This window comes from Rutidosis leptorrhynchoides, chromosome 2 (assembly GCF_046630445.1).
Source record: "Rutidosis leptorrhynchoides isolate AG116_Rl617_1_P2 chromosome 2, CSIRO_AGI_Rlap_v1, whole genome shotgun sequence".
NCBI classification, from domain to species: Eukaryota; Viridiplantae; Streptophyta; class Magnoliopsida; order Asterales; family Asteraceae; genus Rutidosis; species Rutidosis leptorrhynchoides.
Window position 1 is genome coordinate 405973026 of NC_092334.1, and position 17861 is coordinate 405990886.

Here is a 17861-nt window from a genome sequence, read left to right on the forward strand (position 1 = left end):
AACAAAAGTGATGGTGATTTGATCTTGAACGACAACAGTAAACATAAGCTTAACAAATAAGAGAATACCATGTGGGTGATTTACACGGAAGGAAAGGAACAAAAAAAAAGGGTGTTCGGTTGTTTTGGAGTAATAATAATTCAAGTGGGTTCTGAGGTGATAGGGTGGTAATCCACGATGGATGGCGAGTTCAAGAAGAAGAAAGAAACGAAACAAAAGAAAAAATGGAAGAGAGGGAGGGAGATAGGAAGTGTTAGTTGTGATGATAGGTTTGTGTAATCATTGAATTTCGAAACAGAAGTAGCCATAATAGTCGCAGATAGTAGGCCTATCATTATGTAATTATTACTCCATATGATTTATTATAATTGTATTAGAAAGTGAAAGTTATACTTTTTGTAAAATACAGCATGTGAATGAATAATTCATTTGTTGTGATTATTTGTCTCCCACTACCATCGATCAAGGGAAATAGGTGGATCCTTGTTTCAAGTGGTCCCACAAAACATAACCCGATAGCATTGGTGGAACAGTAGACAAGAATAAGGATAGGATATTGTCGAGTGGTGAGGTCAGTGGTAATTCATATATGAGTTGTGTGTATAAATATATCTATGAATTAGATAGTGGAAGAACACTGTAATCTACTTTAACAATCTTAATTCACGGATCAGTTTCTCAAGTGGTTCAATCATTCATATATAATATGTATATACGTAAAGTAATAATTAATATAAATTTAAATCAAAGATTAATAATAATAATATAATAATAATTATAATATTTAATAATAATTAAACGTGTTAGAAGATTAGTCACCTTCATTATTGATTTAGTATTCTAACACGGGCTGAATTTCATGCTCCATTGTTAGTCAGTGGCGTATAAAAGTCTTCGGAAAAATCCTAAATTTTTACAATAATTATCTCTATTTATTTCAGTCATTTTGATATAAAATTTGGTCATTAACTATTAAATAGAAATTACATCAACTGTCCGTACTCGATCCTGGGTAAAATATAAAAAGTTCTAAAATTTAACAAATAGCTCTTAAATACATTTCTAATAAGACTATAATCTATATCACTCATTTTGGGATCACCATTTATTTTAAAATCATATAAGTTTGAACTTAACTTGTTTAAAATATATCGGAACATCAAACAAGTATTACAATCATTTAATATTTATTTTTAATATACTTTATTTATATAAAGATATGTTTTAAATAATAATTATTATAATATCCTATTTCTATATTATTTTACATAATTAACTTACAATATATAATATTTCAAATTATATTTCTAATTATTATATATATATATATATATATATATATATATATATATATATATATATATGTATATATATGTATATATATGTATATATACACACATATCTATTTACAATTAATTGTTCGTTAATCGTCGGAAATGGTCGAAGTCAAATGAATGTACGAAAATAGTTCAAAAATTTTGAGACTTTACATTACAGACTTTGCTTATCGTGTTGAAATTATATAAAAATAAAGTTTAAATTTGGTCGGAAATTTCCGGGTCGTCACACTAAACAAGTACACTAATGTCATAGAAGAGTCGTTAGATGTCACTTTTGATGAAACTCCTCCACCTAAGTCCAAACCACTAGTAGATGATGATGTGATGGAACAAGAAGCCATTATGACTAGCACAACCCAAAATGAGCCCAAAGAGGTTGAGGAAACCAATGAGAACGAATCTCAATTGGAAAACGATCCTAGCAAAGACAATTTAGAATCCACAACCGACCTTATACATATTAAGGATCATCCAATAGAATAAGTCATAGGAGATATCAACACTAGAACAACACGAACACAAATCTTCAATCTAGTTGTAAACTATGCATTCATCTTCCAAATAGAACACAACAATGTCAAAGAAGCTTTATTAGATGAGAGTTGGGTAGGAGCCATGCAAGGGGAACTAAATCAATTCCAAAGGAGTGACGGATGGGATTTGGTCCCCCTACCAAGTGAGAAAAATATCATAGGAACCAAATGGGTATATATAAATAAATTAGATGAGGATGGGAAGGTTGTTAGAAATAAAGCTAGGTTAGTTGCTCAAGAGTATAGTCAACAAGAATGAATCGATTATGATGAGACATTTGCTCCCGTTAGAATACTTCTTGCATATGCATGTGCCAAAAACTTAAAACTATATCAAATGGATGTCAAAAGTGCTTTTCTAAATGGTGTCATAAATGAAGAAGTATTTGTGTCACAAACTCTGGGCTTTGAAGACTTTGAAAAACCATTTCACGTGTTTAAACTAAAGAAAGACCTATATGGACTCAAACAAGCTCCCAAAGCTTGGTATGAGAGACTTAGAACCTTCCTTATTAATCATGGATATGAAATGGGAAAAATTGATAATACATTATTAGCCAAAAAGCATAAAAATGATTTAGTTATTGTTTAAATATTTGTTGATGATATTGTATTTGGTTCTACTAACGAGTCTCTTAGCAATGAGTTTTATAGGTTAATGCATGATGAGTTTGAAATGAGCATGATAGGTGAACTCAAGTTCTTTCTCGGACTCCAAATTAAGCAACTAGAAGATGGAACGTTCATCAATCAACAAAAGTATATTCATGATATGCTCAAAAAGTTTGGAATAGAAAACTCAAAGCCTATGACCACTCCTATGGCCACCAATGTCAAGCTTACTCTTGAAGGAGAAGGAGATTCATACGATAGCACCAATTATAGAAGAATGATTGGATCTCTTCTATACTTAACGACAAGCCGACCCGATATTATGTATAACGTGTGCTTGTATGCAAGATTCCAAGAGAATCCCAAAATGTCTCATGTAGAAGCGGTCAAATGAATTGTTAGATACTTGAAAGGTACCATGCATCTTGGTCTATGGTATCCAAAGTTCACCGGTGTTGACATCATGTGCTTTGCAAATTCCGATCATGGAGGATCATTGATTGATCGAGCACAAGTGGTGTATGTGCATTTGTCGGGCTTTGCTTAACATCGTGGTTCTCCAAGAAGCAAACACCCGTTACACTATCTATACCGAAGCGAAATATGTTGCCGTGAGACGAGCATGTGCACAAGTGCTATGGATGGAACAAACCTTCATTGATTACAGTATCATCTCTTCTGAAATACCTATTTGTTGTGATAATAAGAGTGCTATAAACCTATCGAAGAATCAAATATTACACTCTAGGACTAAACACATAGACATTAGGCACCACTTGTTACGTGATCATGTCCAAAAAGGTAATATCATGATTGATGTTATGCGAGGCGTATACGAAATAGTTATATTTTTACAAGGAAATACTATTAAATACGATACAATTTTACACAAGATATTTATTTATTTATAGAATGGATATACCTAAACCTTGCTACAACACTTATAGGCAGTGTACCTAATCGTACAGTAGTGTAGTTTTTAGTAAGTCCGGTTCGTTCCACAGGGATCTTAGCCAAGTTTAACGCTATATTTTTAAAAACTATATTTGTAAAAATATAAATATATATATAAGTAGTATTATTATTATAAAAAGGGGGTTTTTACCGTTTAATGACCGGTTTGTCGATTTTAAAACTTTAGTCGCAGTTAAAACCTAATGTAAAATATTAAAAATAAATATAACTTAATTTTAAGCGTAAAGTAAATAACGATAATGAAATTGCGATAAATAAAAATGCGATAAATAAAATGACGATAAATAAAATTGCGATAATTAAAAAGTACGATAATTAAAAGTGCAATTAAATACAATGATAGTAAATAAAAGTGCGATAATTAAAAGTGCAATTAAATATGAAATAAAGAAATTATGCTTATTTAAACTTCCGTAATCATGATGTTTGACGTGTTGATTTTAGTTTATTCTCATGGGTTAATTGTCCTTTGCCCTGGATTATTCACTATGTCCGTCTGGTTTTTGTCCATAACAGTTCATCAGTCATAAATATAAAGTGCGAGTGTCCTCGTCAAATTATCCTTATATCCGAAGTCAAATATTCCAACTAATTGGGGACTTAAACTGTAACAAGGTCTTAATACTTTGTTTAATAATTACACCAGGATATCGACTGCATGTAACCCAAAGTTTTAATACTTTGTTAATAATTACGCCAAGTGTCCTTGTACATAATTCACCCCTGTTTTAATAAGTCCATTTCTATTAATCCATTCCTGTGTCTGGTTAAATGAACGATTATTAGTACTTATAAATATCCCGCCCATCGTGTCCGATCGAGTGTATATGGTTATTTATAGGTACGTCCAATTGTAAATCTTTATATTAAATTAACAAACTATCATTTAATTAAACAAATATAAAGCCTATTAATAGCCCATAGCCTAATTTCCACAAGTGTCGTTCTTTTGTCCAAACCCCAATTACGGTACAAAGCCCAATTACCCAATTTTAATATTTAGCCCAACATCACGATTACTTCGGCTTAAATAAGCATAATAATAACTTATCTACGAGACATTAATTTAAAAAGGTTGATGATGTCAAAGCGAGGTGTATATAAAATAGTTATTATTTTACTAGGAAAACACTATTAAATACGATACAATTTTACACAAGATATTTATTTATTTATAGAATGGATATACTTAAACCTTGCTACAACACTTATAGGCAGTGTACCTAATCGTACAGTAGTGTAGTTTTTAGTAAGTCCGGTTCGTTCCACAGGGAGATCTTTAAACAAAGCTCAACGCTATATTAGTTTACTTTTATAAAAATACAAATATATATATAAGTAATATTATTATTATAAAGGGGGGTTTTTACCGTTTAATGACCGGTTTGTCGATTTTAAGACTTTAGTCGCAGTTAAAACCTAATGTAAAATATAAAATAAATACAAGACTTAAATTAAAGCGTAAAGTAAATAATGATAATGAAATTGCGAATAATAAAAGTGCGATAAAATAAACTTGCGATAATTAAAAAGTACGATAATTAAAAGTGCGATAAAATAAAATAAATAAAAGTGCGATAATTAGAAGTGCAATTAAATATAAAATAAAGGAAATTAAATATGAAATAAAAGAATTATGCTTATTTAAACTTCCGTAATCATGATGTTTGACGTGTTGATTTTAGTTTTATGCCCATGGGTTAATTGTCCTTTGTCCTGGATTATTCAATATGTCCGTCTGGTTTTTGTCCATAACAGTCCATCAGTCATAAATATAAAGTGCGAGTGTCCTCATCAAATTATTATTATACCCGAAGTTAAATATTCCAACTAATTGGGGATTCGAATTGTAACAAGGTTTTAATACTTTGTTTAATGAATACACCAGGTTATCGACTGCGTGTAAACTAAGGTTTTACTACTTTGTTAACAATTACACCAATTACCCTTGAATGTAATTTCACCCCTGTTTTAATTATTCTAGTGGCTATTAATCCATTCCCGTGTCCGGTTAAATGAACGATTATTCGTACATATAAATACCCCGCCCATCGTGTCCGATCGAGTGTATATGGTAATTTATAGGGACGCCCAATTGTAAATCTTTATATTAACATTAACAAACTTTCATTTAGTTAAACAAATATAAAGCCCATTAATAGCCCATAGTCTAATTTCCACAAGTGTCGTTCTTTTGTCCAAACCCCAATTATGGTACAAAGCCCAATTACCCAATTTTAGTAATTAGCCCAACATCATGATTACTTCGTTTTAAATAAGCATAATAATAACTTAGCTACGAGACATTAATATAAAAAGGTTGAACATAACTTACAATGATTAAAAATAGCGTAGCGTTACACGGACAGAATTTCGACTTACACCCTTACAACATTTGCTAACATACCCTTATTATTAGAATTAAAATTAAAATTAAAATTAAAATATAAATTATATATATATATATCGTATATATTGAGAGAGATTAAAATTATGTGTGTAAAACTCGGCAGAAAACTGGCTTTATATAGGACCTGACCAACATTTTCACTCCATGCGACTCGCATGGATTTTGTGCTTCTGGCCATGCGAGTCGCATGGCCACCCTGGATCCAGCCAAATTGCTTTGTTTTCTTCTTGCCGACGTAATATAATATATATAATAATAATATATAATATAATATATAATTATATATAATTATATATATATTATATTATATTCTTGTGCATAGTAGACTAGATATTTTTGGTCCGTTGCGTCGGGCGTTTCTTCTTGGCTCAGGTCCCGGTTCCGGATTTTCGGACGTCTTCGCGTATTATTTTATATCGTGTACTTTGCGTCTTGTAACTTGTACTCTTGTCATTTTGAGACGTTCCTCATCAATATTTTGAACCTTTTTAGTTGTATCTTGTACTTTTTAGCTCTTTGGACCTTTTTGTCTTCAATTTGTCGAATCTGCCTTTTGTCTTCACTTTTTAATATTTAAACGAATATTGCTTGTAAATCGAACAATACCAACTAAAATCTTGTCTTTCTTGGGGAATAATGCTATGAAATATATGTTCGTTTTTAGCATTATCAAATATTCCCACACTTGAGCGTTGCTTGTCCTCAAGCAATATTGTCTTGAAATACTAGAATCACTTCTTTATTCTTCATACTTTGTACATCAATGATTTCTATACGGCGGTATAAACAATGGTAATAACGATATGGTTTACAGTCCCACATGACTATAAAAATTTAGATCCATTAAGGAAATTGGATCTTTATGAAAACATTTGATCTTTTGAAATCTAGTTTTTACCCTAGATAAGTTTTCCGGAATAACCTTTTACCGGTGTTTGCAAAATATTTTTGTGGGTTTGGTGGGTTTCAGATTTGAAAATTTTAGCTCAAAACTTGCGGTTTTGTGTCACCCACTTGCTAACCTTGTATTTGGAAAGCAACACGTCCAGTTTACTTGTCCCGTATATTACCTTTCGGTAAACTACCGTCCGGTTGTAAAGGAAAGCGTTGAACAAGCAACTGTTAAGGCAATGTCCCGTGACATGCTTTTGATTATGGTCTATAACGTGTCGGACGCAATTACTATCCTTGGTAGGAGCAATAGTAAAGCTCACCCTTATAATTTTTCGGTCTGGCACAAGGTCCTGTTTTTGACCATGCTATGCAACCACCGTTCTTACGGTTGACACCCGATTTAGTTCAGGTGACCTAATGAATTCCAGGTGAATTCCTAGGATTTTACGTTCAATGGTAATGAACGCATTGAAAATAGGGTTTTCAGAAAACAAATCGGTTTGTATTTTTGATCAAAATATTTTCTCGTTCAAGCTCGAGTTTAGATATCATTGAATTCCATGAGTTTGTAATTCTCAATCTTTAAGGTCAATCTCTAGGATTGAGTAATATCAGTCTTAAAAGCTGATTTTTAATCTTTAAGGAGATTATCCTTTCTGGGAATCTGATTCATTAGTCTTATCCAGCTAATTTGCATGGTGCCTCCCCATTGTACGAGATAAATCCTTCTCATGGTTAGGATAAATCTGACCACTTGGCGACCCTGTTTAATGCTGAGGTCCGTGGATTTCCTGCTGATTTTAGTGATGACTTTTCTAGATTTTTCGTCAACCTACAGCTGGTCTGAACGACAACTTCATGACCTAAATCAAGAAGCGCGTGTCTTTTTCGGAAGACTTTACTTCCTTTTAATGATGGAATTGATTCATCGTGTAGATCCATCTCTTCTTTTCTTTCATCGGGTAAAACAGTTTAGTTTAGTTCAAAGCAAAAGTATTTTCAGTTATTTGTTACAGATATATGTGGCATATGTTTAAAATAACTTGGTAAATTTTCCCACACTTGGCTTTTATTTTCCTTTTTATCGTTCTCTATTCCATTTTAAATGAATTTTAACATTTTAGTTTGTTTCTCAATTTATGTCCTTTCCGAGGTAACAATAATTTCGGTGTTAAAACCTAGTTTTATCGTTCATAAATATGTATAAACATGATTTGAATTCATTTAATTGAAAAATTTTACTAGAATTGGGTAGTCAGTATATAAGACTAGGGCTGTTCTTTTTTATCAGAGAGCACTAGATTCTAATACAACTACTGCTTTACTAGTATTTTTAATGGTAACCAAGTGTTTAATATAAAAATTTTAAAATCCGAAAGAATTTAACCCCTTCCCACACTTAAGATCTTGCAATGCCCTCATTTGCAAGAAATCAGTAACAATTTAAATTATTGAGGGTGATTTGTGTGAAAATGATTAAATTTTTACCAAAGTTTCCAAATATATTGGCGTTTGTTTGCTGAATGATAAATGGTGCACATCATTTGTTCATTCCGTCTTGTTGCTATTTCACATATATTTTTCATCTTGTCGTCAAAATTTGTTGCTTTTGCTGAACTTAATGCCAGTCTTTGAAAATGCGTTGTTTTACCCTGTTTTGTGCATAAAAGAGAATACATACAATACAAATATAATCATACATGCAATTTGAAATGGAACTTTGGCATCCCACTTTCAAACTATAAGAAAAATATTAGTACACAATAATAATAAGAATATCAAACATTACATAAACGTAATAAAATGTTAAGTGTTTAAAATAAAAATAAAAATTACCAACTTATCTCTACTGATCAGGAGGTGGGTTAGGAGGATAATTAGGATAGGGATCCCAATTCATGTTCGCGTCCGGGTTCCATGGCTGATTATAGGTGAACTGGTATGCTGCGTCATAATCATATGAATCATAGGGTGGTCTCATTTCTGGCTGATGTGCGGGATAGTATGCGGGTCGGGTCGGATAATACATCTCGCCAGGCTGCAACTGGCTTATAATTTGGCGCTGATGATAATCCCATCGGCCATGCTCTCATTGCCGGGAATGCTCGTAGTCATTCCGACGTTGCCATGCCTCGTACTGCATATGCCTATCATAGTTCGTCATGTATTCATCCTCCATACGAACGCCTAAATCAAGAGCAGTCTCCCGAACAACTCCTATAATGTTGTTCGCCTCTTCCATTTCATCATCCGAACCTCTTTCTACCTGTCGCTGAGGTCCCTCGTATCGATATACCCGACCACGTCTCATCAATAATACCCTTGCACCGTGATAAAGGTTTGAACTTATAGTTTCACCTCCGTCCTCTATTTCGTTCATTGGACCCCCTTGGTGCTTATCTACACCTAAATACTCTCCAATGAGAGTAATGAAAATACCACCACCTATAATACTCCCCGATTTCATCCCCGAAACTACATTAGCGAGATAATAACCAACACAATAGGGAATGTTAACGAAACTCCTCGGGTCTCTAATACACTTGAGGTAGAACAAATCGTTTACGGTCAATTTCTCCTTATTTCTTCCCCTTTGTGTAATTGTGTTTGCTAAGAATCTATGAATCACCCGGAGTTCAGCTCTGTCTATATCTAAGTATGTATGATTTCCACTGGCGTGAAATTCATTAAAGTGGGACATACGCCTCCAGATGGCGTTAATATCAAATTCCCTATCTACCCTTTCTCCTTGGGCAATCAGGCTATTACAGTCGGGGCTCAAAAGTTCAGCAGGGGTGTAAATCTGTAAGGCCCTAGCTAAATCTATCATGGACATTCTGTACATGCGTCCACCTAACAGAAATCTAATAAAGCTTCTATCATCTATCCTCCTAACATCACTGTTTAACTTAATAGTACTAAGTAATTCTATACACCATTCCCTATATATGGTTCTACGAATGGAAAATAGGCGCATCCAATCGTTAAACTGAGAATTACCATACCTTTGCACCAATAATTCCCGAATCGGTTCGGCAAGGTCAACTGTTTCCAAAGGTACCCAGTCAATTGCCCTTGGCATTTCAACAACCTTAAAGTAGAGAATGTGCATGTTCTTTTGATAATCTGGATACTCTATCCAACATCGATCAAATCTCAGATTTGGGTGTAACTGATCTTCATTAATGTCTAAGCTCAGAATCCTTTGATGTGGAGCGAATTGACGAAACTGATTCATGAATAATTGATCTTGATCGTGATATGGAATATGTTGCTCCTCCTGTTCTTCTTCTTCTTGTTGCATATGTTGTTCTTGTTCATGAAACATTTCCGGTTCGGGCTCTGGTTGCCTGGACGATGATGCTCCTGAACCTCCAGTATCGGCTCTCTGTAAAACACATTAAACACAAAAATTGTGCATCCAAATATGCATTAGTGTTAGCAAAATAATAACTTGAAACAATTATGATGACATGTTCAATTCATAACACATTTTATACACATTTTCTTAACAATAACAATTCTACATTTTTACATACGAAAATGTATACAATGTTTTATCACATTTAAACTCTTAAACATGTCAACAATAATCATTATAGCAATTAAACACTTGTTACATGGCATTCAAATCAAACTAGTGCTCATTTTCACATTTTTGTCAAGTCTACACTTTGTCAAATAAGCATATACGAAAAATGTACATCAAGTTCATAAGCATTTATCTCAAATAACATGCCAAAATAATCACTACTAGCAATGAAACAAGTTTCAAATGGCCTTTATATCAAATTATCCAAGTTCATGAATTTTTAGACTTAAAAAGTCCACTTTAATTCTCAAAAACATGTTTAGGCTCAAAGTTTGGATCAATTAACTACCTAAACATGTTACACTACTTAATTTAGCAACAATTCATGACAAAAATCGGCCATAACCTGTTTATATCAAAAAGCCCCAAATTGCTCAAGAACACACACCCTAGATTCTTAAAAATTTGAAGTTTTTAGCTTCAATTTATGTTAAATAGCTTCAATCTAAGATATACATGCATAGTATAACAACAATTTAGCTCTAATTACACCTAAAATTAACAAAATCAAAATATAAAATTTCTAGCTCAAGAACACAAAAATTCGAATTTAAAGAGATTAGGGGTGAAATCTTTACCTTTCTCCTGAAGGGGTTGAGATTACTGAATCTAGGCATGATTGTTGTGAAGTTTTGCAAGAAATTTGGTGAAAAATGATGAATTTTTGAGAGTATTTGGGAGAGTTTTCGTGTTTGTGTATGTGTGTTTGTGAAAGAAGCAGAACTCGACTGAAACTTGTATCTGACCTGTTTTTCTGGTCCATGCGAGTTGCATGGTTTTGCTCTTACCCCCATGCGAGTCGCATGGGGTGTAATTCTGGTATTTTTTTTTTTTTTTTTTTTTTTTTTTATAAAAACCTTATACTTTTAAAACATAAAAATTTTAAAAATTTTGTTTCTTTTTAAGACGAGGTCGTTTCGGGACGATGCCCTAGTCCGCCCCTTGACAAAATTTTAAAATTTTGTCATTTTCAAGCGATTGTTTTAAAAGCTTAGATTTTTGGATTTTTTTTAATTTTTTTGGCATACTTTAAATCAAAAAGATTAAAAATAATGATAATAAAAGTTCTCGTCCCTCCCTCGGGTAAAGCAATTTCGGTTCAAAGACCTAGTCTTCAACTTACGACGAATTTTAAAAATCATATTCTTATCTTAATGAGATAAAGTAAATTTTTGTTTTTAAATTCACACAACTTAAATATAAAATTCAAAATTAATATTAAAAATTCACACCAAACTTAAAATTTGAAATGCATAAAATTAAAATTTTATATTTTAAAAATTAAAAATTCACACCAAACTTATATTAATTTTTTTTTTCAAATATTTACAATTTTAAATATATTGTTTTTACAAAGTTTACAATATTAATTTAAGATTTAAATATTAATTTTAAAAATATGGTAAAAATAAAATTAAAAATCTTTTTGTCTTTTTATCCCACTTTAATCAATCAAATATTATCAAAAATATGCGCCCCTCTTTTCGGTAAAGTAATTTCGGTTCCAAGACCTAATTTAACTCATGACGAATTTTTGAAATATTTTGGGTTGATTGATTAAAGATATTTATACCTTAAGAATAAACGTTAAATTTCGCAGTGATGTAATAAATTTTTGAACGATATCAATAATTTCGGTCGCCAAACCTAATTTTATTTAATACCAATTTAATACTTTTTAGCGAACAAATTAGCGTTTATTATCAAAAGGTTAAAAAAAATAAAAATAAAAATAACAACTGTACAGACATACCTGTGAAATAGATTTCTTAGTTATATGATCTATTCCATTCATAAGATAGTCGGTTTAATTGGTTTTCCATGGCTGCATAAGCGTAACCTCGAGCATTCATTGTCTTTTCTTCTAAACATATGAACGGTCCGTCTCTGCATAAAGTAACAAATTCGGTATTTGAATAGGTTTGATTATTTGAACATTTACCTCCATGTGACCATTTTCCGCATTTGTGACATCGTTCTAGGTGTCGTGCTCTTCTTTTCGCTGCGGATTTTGATTTTCCTTTACCAAATTGTAACTTATTATCTTCGCATCTGGATCCTTTTCTAACTCCGTCCATTCTTTCTCTGATTACTGATACTAATTCACTCGGTAGTATGTCATTATTACGTTTAGTGATCAAAGCGTGTAGCATTAGACCATGGTTTAATTCACATGCAGTCTTCATTTTGTAAAAACCTAAAAAAAAATAAAAATTCAGAATGGGGGGAGAAGACTAGTTCTTTAGGGTCTGCTAGGGAAAGACCATACGTGTTCCATTTTTGAGAACTACACGAAAACAGACAATCTAACTCTAACAGAAATACATATTATCCTTTAAAGACTTGATTCTCCCCACACTTAGTTAGCTGTGGTGTCGAAATTGTGATTAACTTCGTTGTCGACTTCCATCAGACCATGTATGTAATGTTTAACTCTGTGACCATTAACTTTAAATTCAATCCCATTTGAATTTATCAATTCTATCGTTCCGTATGGGAAAACTCTTTTGACTATGAATGGTCCAGACCATCTTGATTTCAATTTTCCAGGAAATAGCTTGAATCGTGAATTGAAAAGAAGAACTCTGTCTCCTTCTTTAAATTCTTTTGAACTTCTGATTCTTTTATCATGCCATTTCTTCGTTCTTTCTTTATAGATTAACGAATTTTCGTATGCTTCATGTCTTAATTCTTCTAATTCGTTTAGTTGACTTAATCGTAGACGTCCGGCTTCATGTAAATCAAGATTACATGTTTTCAAAGCCCAAAATGCTTTGTGTTCAATTTCTACTGGAAGATGACATGCTTTTCCATAAACAAGTCTAAAAGGTGTGGTTCCAATTGGAGTTTTGTAGGCTGTTCTAAAAGCCCAGAGTGCATCCTCCAATTTAATGGACCATTCCTTTGGATTTGATCCTACGGTTTTCTCTAGAATACGTTTTAAAGCTCGGTTGGTATTTTCAACTTGTCCACTTGTTTGTGGATGATATGCGGTGGAGATTTTATGAGTTACTCCATATCTTTTAAGAACTTTCTCAAGTTGATTATTACAGAAATGAGTACCCCGATCACTTATTAAAGCTTTCGGTGTTCCAAACCTTGCAAAAAGACGTTTTAAAAAGTTGACTACAACTCGTGCATCGTTAGTTGGGAGAGCTTGTGCTTCCGCCCATTTAGATACATAATCAATGGCTACGAGTATATATAGATTATTATGAGATTTTGGAAATGGACCCATAAAGTCAATACCCCAAATGTCAAATACTTCACATACTTGGATGACATTTTGTGGCATTTCATCACGTTGACTTATTCTTCCGGCCCTTTGACATGCATCACAGGATTTGCAAAGAAGGTGTGCGTCTTTGTAAATTGTAGGCCAATAGAATCCAGCTTCATAAACTTTTCTTGCTGTTAGTTGAGGCCCATAATGCCCTCCTGTTGGTCCTGTGTGACAATGGTTTAAAATTTTACTAGCTTCATCTCCAAATACACATCGGCGTATTATTCCATCGGGACAACTTTTAAACAGATGTGGATCTTCCCAGAAATAGTGTTTTATATCACTGAAGAATTTCTTTCGTCTTTGGTACGATAATCCTTTTTCAAGGAATCCACAAACTAAGTAGTTTGCATAGTCTGCAAACCATGGGATTTCTTTATAATCTATCTTCAATAGATATTCATCAGGAAAGTTGTCTTGTATGGCCGATTCATTCAGAACTTCTAATTCGGGATTTTCAAGACGAGAAAGATGATCAGCGGCGAGATTTTCTGCTCCTTTTTTATCTCGGATTTCAATATCAAACTCTTGTAAGAGTAAGATCCAACGGATTAATCTTGGTTTAGCATCTTGTTTTGAAAATAGGTATCTAAGAGCAGAATGGTCGGTATAGACCACCGTTTTTGCTAGAACGAGATATGATCGAAATTTGTCAAAAGCAAAGACAATAGCAAGGAGTTCTTTTTCAGTAGTTGTATAGTTCGTTTGTGCTCCTTGTAATGTCTTACTAGCATAATATATAGGTTGAAATCGTTTTTCAATCCTTTGTCCTAAAACGGCTCCCATTGCAAAATCACTTGCATCGCACATTAGTTCAAATGGTAGATTCCAATTTGGTGTTATCATGATCGGTGCATTAGTGAGTTTTTCTTTAAGAATATTAAAAGATTTGATACATTCATCTGAAAAGATGAATGGCGCATCCTTTTCTAGGAGTTTATTCATAGGAGTGGCAATTTTAGAAAAATCTTTTATGAAACGTCGGTAAAAACCGGCATGCCCTAGAAAACTCCTAACTCCTCTTACATTTGTGGGATGTGGAAGTTTAGCAATTACATCTACTTTAGCTCTATCCACTTCAATTCCTTCTTTTGAAATTTTATGTCCAAGAACGATGCCTTCTTTCACCATGAAATGGCATTTCTCCCAATTAAGTACTAGATTTGATTTTTCGCATCTAATTAGCATTCGTTCCAGATTTACTAGACATGATTTAAATGTATCACCGAAGACTGAAAAGTCATCCATGAATACTTCCATGCATTCTTCTATCATGTCATGAAAAATCGCCATCATACACCTTTGAAAGGTTGCAGGGGCGTTACAAAGTCCAAATGGCATGCGTTTGTAAGCAAAAGTACCATAAGGGCACGTGAATGTGGTTTTCTCTTGGTCCTCGGGTGCTATTGGAATTTGAAAATATCCGGAAAATCCATCTAGAAAACAATAGTAACTATTTCCGGCTAATCTTTCCAACATTTGATCAATGAAAGGTAAGGGAAAGTGATCTTTTCTGGTGGCGTCATTTAATTTTCTATAATCAATACATACACGCCATCCTGTTACAGTCCTAGTAGGAATAAGCTCATTTTTCTCATTTGTGATGACAGTCATGCCACCCTTCTTAGGTACGCATTGAACTGGGCTTACCCATGGACTATCAGAAATTGGATATATCAAACCTGCATCTAGCAGTTTAATAATCTCTTTCTTAACTACATCTTGCATATTAGGATTTAGTCTTCGTTGGCGTTGCACATAAGTTTTATGACCTTCTTCCATAAGGATTTTATGTGTGCAATACGAAGGACTTATTCCTTTAATATCATGAATCTTCCATGCAATGGCTGGTTTATGAGCTTTCAACACAGAAATGAGTTGTGATTTCTCATTTTCAGTAAGAGAAGACGATATTATTACAGGTAATTCAGATTCACCATGTAAATAAGCGTATTCCAAATGGTTTGGAAGTGGCTTTAACTCTAATTTCGGAGGTTCTTCTATCGATGATTTATATCGATATCTGTCTTCTTCTTTTAGCATTTGAATTTCTTCTGTTGTTGGTTCATATCCATTAGCTATAAGTGTAGCTAACATTTCAGCTTCATCAATTGGTTCATTACCTTCTCCTAAAGAACATTCTCCTGTTCCTTGTAATTCTGGAAATTCTTCTAATAATTCTGCATGTGCATCTATAGTTTGAATATAATAACATGTATCATCTGCAGATTGTGGTTGTTGCATTGCTCTATCAACTGAAAAGGTAACACTCTCATCCTCTATACTTAGGGTCAGTTTCTTACCGAACACGTCTATCATTGCTTTAGCCGTGTTTAAGAATGGTCTTCCTAATATGAGAGGAACTTGAGAATCTTCTTCCATGTCCAAAACAACAAAATCTACTGGAAATACTAAAGTACCAACTTTAACTAGCATGTTCTCCATTATCCCTCTAGGATATTTTATTGATTTATCGGCTAGTTGTATGCTTATTCTGGTTGGTTTTAATTCTCCAAGGTCTAGTTTAGCGTATAGTGAATACGGCATTAGATTTATACTAGCACCTAAGTCTGCCAATGCTTCTATTGAACTAAGACTACCCAGAAAACATGGAATTGTGAAACTTGCTGGATCAGATAGTTTTTCTGGTATCTTATTCAACAGCACTGCTGAACAATTAGCATTCATAGTAACAGCCGAGAGTTCTTCCATTTTCTTTCTATTTGAGATTAGATCTTTCAAGAATTTAGCATATCTTGGCATTCCTGAAATCACATCAATGAAAGGAAGATTTACATTTATCTGTTTAAACATATCCAAGAATTTGGATTGCTCGGCTTCAAGTTTTTCCTTCTTCATTTTACTCGGGTAAGGAAGTGGTGGTTGGTATGGTTTAACATAAGGTTTATCCTTAACTGTGTTATCTTCATTAACCTTTTCAACTACCGGTTCTTTTTCCTTATCTTGATCAGGTTGTGGTTCTTGTGGAGTAGGAATAGTTTCATCAGAAGTTACAGGTATTTCAGGTGGTTTAAGTGTTGTACCACTTCTTGTGGTAATAGCTTTAGCTGTTTCATTCCGGGGGTTAGCGTTTGTATCGCTAGGTAGACTTCCCGGTTTTCTTTCACCTATTAACCTTGCTAGGTTACTTACTTCTTGTTCCAGATTTTGAATAGAAGCTTGTTGATTTCTAAATGCTTGAGCATTTTGTTCATTTGTTTGTTTTTGAGATGTGAAAAACTGCGTTTGAGTTTCAACTAGCTTCGTCATCATATCTTCTAAATTCGGCTTTTTATCATCGGTTTGTTGTGGTGGTTTGTTTTGAAAATTAGGTCTTTGCTGATTATAAGTATTATTGGATACTTGTTGATTGCTAGGACCTTGTTGGTTGTTGTATGGAATATTTCGGTTATAATTCTGGTTTTGATTGTAAATCGGTCTTGGCGGTTGATAATTATTCTGATAATTATTTCCAGGCCTTTGGTTTATGTATGAAATATTCTCTCTTTGTTCCATTGTTAATTCAATATTTAGACAATCTTTTGTCAAATGTGGTCCTCCACACTGCTCACAACTAATTCGTATAGCATGAATATCTTTAGTCATCTTTTCCATTCGTCTCTCGAAAGCATCTATCTTTGCCGAAATGGAATCTAAGTCATGGCTAGAATCGGCTCTAGCTGCTTTAGATGATCTAATGATGTCTTTTTCTTGGTGCCACTCATGTGAGTGGGAAGCAGTGTTATCAATAATTTTGTAAGCATCAGTTTCGGTTTTCTTCATAATAGAACCACCAGCTGCTATATCTATGTCTTTTCTTGTAGTGATGTCGCATCCTTGGTAGAATATTTGTACTATTTGGCAGGTGTCTAAACCATGTTGCGGACATCCTCTTAACAACTTTCCATATCTTGTCCACGCCTCATATAGAGTTTCATTTGGTTTCTGTGTGAACGTAACAATTTCTGCTTGAAGTCTTACGGCTTTAGATGCAGGAAAGAATTGTTTAAGAAATTTGTCAATTAAAACGTCCCATGTATCGATCGCCCCTTCAGGTAACGATTCCAACCAATCTTTGGCTTCTCCCTTTAAAGTCCAGGGAAATAACATGAGATATATCTGTTCATCCTCCACTTCTCGGATTTTAAATAGTGTGCAGATCCTATTAAAGGTACGTAGATGTTCATTTGGATCTTCCTTCGGCGCACCACTAAATTGGCAT